Source organism: Mus musculus, chromosome 16 (genome assembly GCF_000001635.26).
Source record: "Mus musculus strain C57BL/6J chromosome 16, GRCm38.p6 C57BL/6J".
In the NCBI taxonomy this organism is placed as follows: domain Eukaryota; kingdom Metazoa; phylum Chordata; class Mammalia; order Rodentia; family Muridae; genus Mus; species Mus musculus.
The window spans coordinates 70,615,852-70,626,343 of NC_000082.6; the positions used below are offsets into that span (position 1 = coordinate 70,615,852).

Here is a 10,492-nt window from a genome sequence, read left to right on the forward strand (position 1 = left end):
TTGAAGCTTCAGGCTCCAAGGTCAGGTGTGCACACTTGGCCTCTCGGTTGGCAGAAATATCTGTTAAGGGACATTTCTGGGAGCCCATTCTCTAAAAGGCACACGATGAAATAGGATGGCAGGTGATTCTCCAGAGCTTCAGCTGGGCAACTTTATAATTCTTCGACAGATTTGCTCCAGAGCTCCTGTTGCAGAGCAATACCCCAGGAAGTCAGACTCTCCCCTCAGCTACATGCGGCAACATGGGAGGAGAAACTGGGTTGCTAAGGAACCGGTTGTAATAACACCTTATGGAGCTAACACTTTGTCAACTAATAACAGTTCCGTGTGAATAAACTTACAAGAGTCTCCTCAAGTGGATTAATACACTGTCAGTGTTGGGAGGCCACACGCTCTATTTTTATTTATTTGTATTTTTATTCGCATCTAGCGTGGTGCTAAATAAATGTTTGGAGAGTGTCAGCTGAGGTCAGCCTGCTCCACCAGATTGAGCTCAGCTGACTCTCCAGGTTGGAAGTGAGGAGGAGGAGGAGGAGAAGAAAGAACACTTGCTCAGTTGTTACTTGCTTGTCTATGCTGCAGGTGGCGAGAAGAGGTGACTGCTTTTAGAGACCTGAGGGAGGAGGACAGAGCTTCTTGGATCTTCAAGAGTGATGCTACATGAGGAGAGGCAAAATGATGCGTCTGATTCAGAACCGTTCACTGAAGGTTAGAATGGACATTGTGAATATTGTTGAATAAAGGATAATGGAAAAGTTCTAAAAATCACTGTGCATGAGCCTTTTGGTGTCCCTGTGGTGGTCTCCATTAGCTGGTGGTGCAATTTAGGCATAACTGTCCCTTCTCTAAGACTGTGTGTTTAAATCGAACCTTGATAATGGCATCTAGATGTCAGGATATATTTTGATCCCTCCCACCTCCCATGCACCTATGCTGGCTTCCTGGTAAACTGCACTACTTACTTCAGCATCCTGAGAAATAAATAGGAAGCTAAAGGGTAATTACATTTAATTTATGGAAGGCCGAATAATAATAGCATCCAGCAAAGGGGGACAAGGAAGAAGAAAGGCAAAAGTAATCTGGCTTGCTGAGCCTCTTTTCTCTGTACCCTTTAGCACTAACCAAGGCTCACTGTAACACGGGAAGATGATGAATTCACCGCTGTAGCTCTTTGTTATTTTTACCTTTGCCCAGAAATGTAATTAAGAAACAAATCATATTACCTTGATGACAGAGACAAAGTATGTCAGAAATGACACTATTACTGCAAAATTACGGAAGACACAGACTCAATTCCACTCCCAATTTATCCCAGTGGTGATAAAAGGTCTCACTCTTCCTAACAGTGGAATTGAATGAGAGTCATCAGCGTTGTATTACTTAGGACCAGAACCATTTTTTTTCTCAGCCATACAAAATTAATTATGTAATTTATGATGTATTTTTTCCATATTTGATAGTGGTGTTCTATAACACGAATAATATGTGCTATTCTGTTTTGAAGAGCTATTTTTTTGAGCTCTTATTGGCTTATTAATTCACAGGATAAATTTACAAGTCATCAAAAACAGTGCTTTTAGACTGTGCATGCATGCATGTGTATGTGTCTGGGTTGCATGCCTACATGGACAGGTATGTTTGTGCGAGAGTTAGCCCAAGGTGTGCATGTGGTGACACGAGAGTTCAAAGGTCAGCTGTCTTATTCTATTGTACTTCACCTAATTTTCAAGCAAGTGTTTCTTCCTGAACCTGGAGCTGACCAATTCAACTTTGGGTTACAGAATCCCATGCCCGTACCCATCATTTGGATGGTGCCAGGGATCAGAACTCACGTTCTTAACTTTAGGCACTAAGCTTTTTTTTTTTTTCCCAATGAGCCATCGCCCCAGCCATAACATGGTTAAGTGGTGCTCTTGATTAAGACAATGAGCCACAAGGAATTCAAAGGTTTATACAGTTTAAATTTATGGAGCATTTCCCAGGAGGGAAAAATCACCACCCACTTAATTTAGCATGCCTCCTTATTCTAAGCAGCTGAGACATAATAAAAATCACTGGTGTGTGCTTGCTCATTGTGATGTCAGATGTGCCTTTTTTTTTTTCTTTTGTTCTTATTCAGGCCAGAGAAACTCAGTACAGCACACCTGCTATAAAAAGGCTTCAAACACACACTCAATAGCTTGGTTCACCCCTACCTCCTTCCAGACCAATTGCTGCCTGGGAGCCTCAAGTGTCACCCATGTTCAGAGTTTTAAAAACCAGTCAGGCTCTAGGAATAACACTCTGCTCAGCTGAGGGTAAGTCATGGTCATTCCCCATTTCTCTCTTAGTTCTTTTTATAAGAGGATGAGAGAAAGAGAGAGAGAGTGAGACAGAGAGAGAGAGACAGAGACAGAGAGACAGAGAGAGAGACAGAGAGAGAGACAGAGAGAGGGGGAGGGAGGGAGAAGGAGAGAAGGAGAGATTGAGAGAGAGAGAGAGCGATCTAGAGAGAGCACATGTGTGTATGCTGTTGTCTTCCCCCAGGCAGCATGAGAGGCTAGGGATCAATGTGTCTGCCATCTGGCTTCCTCTATCAGTTGACACCATATTTTTTGTGAGACCGGCTCTCCCACTAAACCCGTAACTTTTCCTCTCAGGTAATCTGTTAAGCAAATTCTTGAGCTTGGCTTATCCCCTAACTCAGCCTTGGAGTAACAGTCATAAGCCTGTTTTTGTTTTTGTTTTTGTTTTCACCTACATTTTGATGTGGCTGTTAGGGATTCAAACTCAGTTTCTCTTGCTTGAATGGAATACATTTATTTTCTGAATGTATCATCAGCCCCCAAACTGATATAATTTGAAGTGTTCAGTCTCAGCTCATATTCTATTCTCCCAAGTAGGGCTTCTTGAAGCCTTTCCAATGCCGTCCTCCTTTCCTATTCCTGTCTGTCTTCCACTTTTTACAGTAGGTCTGACTCTTCTAGCATCTTTGTAGGAGAGATAGGAATGGCCAACAGCAGAAGAAAAAGATGGGGGTGGGGGGTGTGTCATGACTGATGCTGTTGACATCTACCTTTGCTCTGTAATCTTGAGGGGGAAGTTATGTTCTGGAAGTAGTGTTTTGTAAAGAGCCACCATTTCCTATGTGACCCTTTTTATTTACCCATGAGGCATTACCTCTCAGGTAATAAGCTATACACCCAACCCCCACTGATTAGTCAGAGAAAATTACCCATGAACCAATTTCTCTTATCTCCAGCTCTCCCACTTTGACTCATCCTTAACCTGGGCCACTAGAAAGCCTGTCCTTAAGGATCTTGCAAAGAATTAGGTTGGTTTTTGGGTAAAACTTCCTGTGATATCCATTGCTAACTCATTAACCTACTTGCCTAAGCTCCATGGTCTCCAACCCTCTCTTGCCTAAGTATGGAGTCACTGACAGATCTCAAGCCTGGGACATTCATGCTATCGCTATAGTATATCGCTATATATATCCCGACTATACTACTTGGAGGTAGCTTACAATGAATTAAATAGCTAGACATTCCTTCTGCAACAATTGCACCACTGTCGCACACAACATCCTTATGCCCAATCCCTCTCTTTCCTGGAAGATTATAACATGGGTGTCTGTACATAACTGAAAAATAGATACGATGTTTGGTTGGACAGAATAAGGCAAGTATTCTTTTATGCTTAAATGTCTACCTACCTTTTATCTTTCCTCAAATTGCTTAGCAATGGAATCTGTTAAAACTGATTGGTATGACAATGTGGTTTGCCTGAATGAACGCACACATGAAACACAAGCAATCTTTTTTTTTTAATTGTTTGATTCCACTCTCCATAAACAAAGTATTATTCAAAAACAAAGTAGAGACATCAAATTGCCATATTTAGCTGCATAAATTCTGAGGACTGCAGATAGAATAAGTATAGCATGGCTGTATTTTTCTTGTGGGTGGAAAATTCATTCATGTCTTAAGTTGAAAATAATATTTGTTTTTCTTAGCACTCATTACTACCCAGGGTCTGCATCGACTTTCAAAGTTTATGTCTTTTCAAATTAAATTTGAGATGCCCACTACTTTTCCTATCAGAGTGAAACACATTCTAAATCCTAACAAATCCATTTCTTTAATACGCCTCTTGAAGGATAATAGTGCAAACAAAAACACATAATGGGCTCCTCTTGTGAGAAAGGCAAATGCGCTCCCTCCTGATGAAAGATCCTTTGATAACTCACTCCTGGTTTTGCCACTTGATTTATATCATCTTCCCACATTAATTTGTTTTTAATTTTTTTCCTCCCTTCTAAGGCTTTTCTCATTTCAGTGACACATACGTGACAGATGAGGTTGATGAACTACAAAAGTGCAGGTTTAAAATTATTCTCGAGTTCCATAGAGTCTATGCAAGAAACCCAGAAGTCTGGATTTCCAAAGGGCTTCATCACAGTTTTCAAAATCAGCAATGAAATAACAGCAACAAAGCATTATGGCACCATTGGGTTTTGTTTGTTTGTTTGTTTGTGTTTTTTTTTTTTTAACAAACCCTGAATGGTTTCCTAGAGTTTATTAGTTCCAAGTCTTCAACAAACATAATTGTGTACTCTTGACATGATGTTAAGGCCATAGAAGCACTATAAAATTAACTTAAAATTTAAAGCTTATTTCTTTCACATATTTTATTTTAATTTAGAAAAATAAATACTTTGGTTAACTATTTTGAATTAAGGAGGAAACAAAATAACTGTCAATGCCTTAAGGTAAAACTAAATATTTGTGAAAACACTTCAAACTTGATATGCACAGCTCATGTAAATTTGTATAAAAGTGCAAATCTGCAGCTCTTGTTGCTTTCTACCAGGTAAGTTAGAAAAGGCTCCCCAGATCAGCTTTCTATATGGATTTATGCACCTCATTATGAATGTCCTCAGTCATTGCTTCACTGAAACCTGTTATAGACTAAAAGACAATTAATTGACTTAAAGAGGTGATTGAGGCTGGAATCATGGGTTCTCAAGTACTGCCTTCTATAAAATGGACCCTTCATCCATTTTCCTTGCCATAGAATGGAATTTGGATGAAAAGGGAAAAAAATACATTTAAATCATCGAATGATAGAGAATCATCTGTTCCTTTATTCATTCACAGTTAAAGAGTATGTATTCTGTTTATTCAAACTCTAATTATTTGTGTGTTCATCTTGAAAGTACACATATATATGTCTATTGTGAATATATGTGTGTAGATGTGCTTGTGGACCAAAACCGACAATCTTGTCTCTCCCTCTTTAGCTGTCATCTTGTTTCTTTAAGACAAATTCTTGGATTGACCTGGAAGTCATCAAGCAGGCTCCACTGGATGGCCGGTGAGTCCCAGGGACCCATCTAACTTGACCTCCCTGGAGCTGGCACTACAGGTAAATGCCACCACTTCTGGCATTTATCTTATTGTTGGCTCTAGGGATGGAATTCAGTTCTTTGTGCTTGGAAGTCAAGCCCTTCATTGACCAAACTGTCATTCCCAGCACCCCAAAATTCTAATTATTTGTATTCAAACTGGACCTTTGAATTCCTCATCACATTTTTAGAGTGTGTTCGAAATGGGTAGCTAGGAAACTATTTCTATTTTCCCAGGCATACACTTAAAGAGAACCTCCTTTTATATTAATATTTTGGAGAAAGTAAATTTCTAAGGAAGACTAGTAATTGAAATACTTAGCAAAGTGATCAAAAACAATTATGTTTAGTTAATTTATAACTTAACACCCCTGAAATAACTGTGGTGCTCAGAGCCCCGTATTGGAAGCATTCTGCTTTTTTGCTTAAGCTAAAGGATCTTTAAAATGCAACCAGATCAAGGGATGGCAAGGAATATTCTCGTTGAATGAAAAGATCTTCCTTGCTTTATTATGATAAGCTTAAATATAGGTCATGTGGTTATTATAAGCTTATTAGTATGTTATTCTATACAACATTTTGCAGTATATTAAAATGTAAACATGGCTAGGTTTGTCCATTTAAATTTTATAATTTACTTTCTAGATGGATCCAAGTTTTCTGAGCTATCGCATATGCACTTTAAACTGCAGTATTTCCTAGCAACCCACCCACGCTGCTGACTTATTTAGATGTGTTCTATGAAAGTGTAGGTGAGAATTCTTGAGAAACGTTTGTTTTGCTACTGTGAAGTTATATTTTTTTCCTACTGACAAATGGCCTAATAATGATTTCCAGGTAGATTTTGGAAGGAAGTATTTGGAAATACCATTTCAGTTTTTTTGCATTTAGGATTTTAGAGATGGTTTGAACAAAAGGCCTCTCGCTGCTCTTTCTTAACAGCTTTTAGAAATCAGGTCCTAACATTATGATAACTCATTTCTTCATTCTTCTTTTGAATTAAGGACTCATTTATGTGTCTTGGTTATCATATTTTCTCTTCAGAGAAAAATGTAGTAATATATTGACCAATGTAATTTCCACAGTTGTAATATTAACAATATTAAGGTTTTTATTAATCTCCATGGCAACCTTGCAAACATATCTATTTTAAGAAATAATAAATATGAAATATGAGTTGTTCCAGACATACTATTGGGACAAAGAGCTGAATGTGGGCTCTTTTCCTCCTTAAAAATACAATGAGAGACTTTCTTGGGCTCTGACATTTATAGACTGATTTTCTATAATGGTCAATGAATGTGTGTTGTTAACAGTTACTCGAACTCGTGGGAACTGATGGATCTGGTCCTTGTGCAGGTATTGACAGTGTATGTGAAAACTAGAAATAGCAGCTCCCTTTTCCTGGATCTGCAGAACCGAAGATGGCAGCCCCCTACAGAGACCTCATATTAGCTAAACCCTCTCCCTCTGTTGCATGATAAACTGGCTGAGCTTCTGGGTTGTTGCATTGTAGTGGGTAATGCTCCATCAGAGAAAGCACAGCCCACCCACAGATCATCCCAGCTTTTCTTTCTGTGTCTATGTGCCTGTGCTCTCCTCACTCCATTGTTATCCCGGTCAGCTTTGCAGAAACAAGTTGTGTAGCTCTTGGTGTGAATACTGCCCTAAAGGTTAATAGCTTTGAATCAGAGACTCCCAGTTCCAAGTGCACAGAAACAGCCATTTGGAATCTAGGCATCAAGAACTAAGGGTGAATTATGCCAGGTTTTTGAAGATAAGAGACGTTTAGCCCTAGCTGCTCCAGTTAGTGTTTTATTGCTCTAGGTTGTGAACGCCCAAGACCCAGGACTGGACAGCTAGCATTGTAGTTCCAGGCTTTGAATGTTAATGTTAATTTTACCTTTGGTAGAACTCTGTAACTCTTTCAGTGCATAGGATCTGCAATTCTGACCCTTTCTTCAGTCTCTTGCTTTCCTTAGACTTAGTTTCTCACTGACTTTAACACACTGCCCAGCAATTCTTCATTCCTTCTCAGTCTCCGTAGCCTTTCTCTTAGCTGCTTTCTGGAACTCATCAGCTTTTTGAACAAAGTACATGAGCAGCTATGTGGACCAGAGGCTTGTATGACTCTGCAGCCAACCTTGGGTTATTCACATCCAATGCCTACAGGGGCAAAGTAAGGGCTTTGTTTGCTATTAGTATTGCCAGCTTAATCCTCTCTGCCCTTGCTAAAGGCCACCCATAGGCATTAAAAGATCATTCAGAGACATAGGTTGGAGAGGTATGTTCAGCAAATGGGGAAATAAAGTGTCCTGGACTAACTATCAAAGGAAAATATAGCTTGCTTACCCAGGTAAAGTGTGTAGCATTCTGGTATACTGCCTGTTCTACCTCCCCCATGCTAGTTTGACAGTTTCTGCTCATTACATCAATGATGAGTACATATATACATTAAGCACACTTTTTTTTTTGAGCCTCAAAAGAATCAGTCCTGATCGAGCATTGATGCAGGCTGGTCAAGCAAGGCTTGTCATGTACAAAGTAAAGTCTCAAGGAGATGGTACAAGTTAAGGCCATGCCTTAAATGTAGTTTAATAAAGCAGAGGTTGTGGCTTTAGTGAGTCATGGTCATAGGGTTTCTCGCAATTGACATGGAGTTTTTCTGGGAAATTTTATGGAATATTCAGAAGAGTCAGGCTACCATGATGGTAAAAAGTTAGACTGGTTGTCAAGGAAGAGGCTGTCTAATTGACAAGGCAACAAGTGAAAAGAGATAGTTTCTTAGCTGTCAGTCAGGAGCTTGTCTGCTCATTCTTATTGTTCATGCTAAACACCAAATGGTACTTACTGAATGCCTCATATGAAATTAACATTCTCAACAACAGTTAATAGCACTAAACCACTAGGCAAGTATTCTTAGGGAGAGCTGGATTTTACATCCTCTCTCTGACAGATAGAAGAACACTTAACCACCTCAGACATTCTATCAGAATGACTTTCTGTAAGCATTGTGAGGATACATGGAATTTTGCAGCAGATCCAAAAATGCAAAGGATCTATTTCCACAATGCTCCCCTTACCTTTTATAAACTATGTTAAACAGATGTTCATTTTCATGCCATGACACCTGACAAAAGTCTCCAAGAAAAGAGAAAAAGGCATTGTTTATGTTTGCTTCTAGTTTCAGTCCACCTCAGTGAGCTCTGAGTCCATGATGAGGCAGAGGGTCATCATGAGCAGCATGTTGCTGAAGAAAGAAGCTGGAAGAATAAAGAGAAGACAAGGGGAAGAAACAACACATAGCTTCCCAGAGGCATGCCCATACTGGTTTACTTCCTTGGACCATACTCTACCTTCTACTTTTTGTCACATCCCAATAATGTCATCTTATAATTAATCTTTCAAGAGATTAATCCATTGAATAAATCAGAGCCTATAGAATCCAAGGGTTTCTCAAAAGCCCAAGAGCTAGAAAACCTACTCTATGTGTAGAGATACTTCCTATTAAAATAATAGTACATAGTTGGTTGGTTGTTCATATATTGATTTTATATATATCAATAAAATGACCTTGGCTCATTCATATGTAATATACACATATGAATATGTATATGTTCATATACATCTTCCTTCCTTCCTTCCTTCCTTCCTTCCTTCCTTCCTTCCTTCCGTAGATGATTATATACAAATTTCCAAGTAAGAAAATGATAGTTATGGTGCTTACAATTTTTAAGAATTAAGATTAGAATTGCTTTTACTTAATGTAGTTTTGCAAAGTAGGGGCTCAAATTAGTTTAGGAGAATAAATGGAGTAGATCATCATAGGTCTACATTGATGGAAGTATATTGAGGAGATGACTTCTGAAAGCTTCCCTCCATTTTCTATTGAATACATTTGCAAACTCCTAAAGTAAAAGAATGTTCTGTTTAATTAACGGCTTAAAATGACAGTTCTCTTGGGAGGGCTCACTCTGAGCATGATCAAACTCTTTTGTGTGAGAGAATTTCTGAGCAGTTAATAAGAAAAGGAACTTAGGAGAGCCAGTGGCAGAGAGCCAGTATATAGTTATTATATACTAACACATGATGGTGAGGTTTGTGACCAATAATAAGAGTCAGTGTCATTAAACACACAACTCTACAAAGGCATTTCTTTTGCCACTGCCGTCCTAACCTCTGACTCATTCAGTGTCAGTCACTGATTTTATTTTTAAAGCTCATGCTACATATATTCAACATCTGGATAATTATAGTAAAATCTAATCAGACTCTCGGTGTATGTGAATATTTGGAAATAAATGACTAATCAGCTATTGTTCTTTTAATATCCCTTCCAGATGGAAATAATCATAGTCTCAAAGATATTACAAGATTATGCTCATCATTTTAACATTATCTACTAACAAAATACTAAACATGAAAACTATTTTAATGAACAACTTTTTCATATATTGAAATATTATGCATAAAACTGTGGTATCGTATCACTCTGCTTAAATTACCCAGAATTTCAGGACAATTGTCTATATAAGGGATATAAAAGAAGCACAGGGATTGACGCACATTCTCCTGATTATTTTTATTCCATGAAGTCATTACGTTACAATGACTACAACAAGTAATAAGTGGTGTGGAATAGCCTGTGACTAATAATTTGTTGCCTTTTTCTCCTTGGTATGCCTGGAAATCAAGCTGAGTTTTACATCCAGGGAGTGTATGAATCTTTCTGATAAACCATTAAAAGACATATACTTTCTGAGGACAGAGGACCTGAGAGAGAGAGAGAGCTTGAGTTATACTGTTCGCTCCCATTCTATTTCTCACACATGTTCTACAGTCATATTGAAATCTACAAGGAGAAAAGATGGGGGAATTGGATAAATATAAGAAGGAGGTTTGTCTTGCAGTTACTTCATCATGATGAGCCCTTCACAATTTCTTCTGTGCAGGCTCCTTCACGACTGCAGCAAACACAATTTACTCTTCCATAGGATGAAGAACACACCACAGATTAAATAATAAATATTTTATAGGTTAATGTTTCCTCGTAGATTATGAAGGCAGTTTTGATAAGATGGCAAGAATTCTATCTTGTTCAAGTTT

At 38.5% G+C, this 10,492-nt stretch overlaps 1 long non-coding RNA gene across 1 annotated transcript; it reads left to right on the forward strand.

Moving 5' to 3' along the window:
* Positions 1–573: 573 nt before the first annotated feature.
* Positions 574–8,971, forward strand: D16Ertd519e (DNA segment, Chr 16, ERATO Doi 519, expressed). The gene is made up of 3 exons (NR_040474.1): positions 574–708; positions 5,282–5,355; positions 8,571–8,971. It is a non-coding gene; the product is annotated as a DNA segment, Chr 16, ERATO Doi 519, expressed (long non-coding RNA).
* The last annotated feature ends 1,521 nt before the right edge of the window (positions 8,972–10,492 follow it).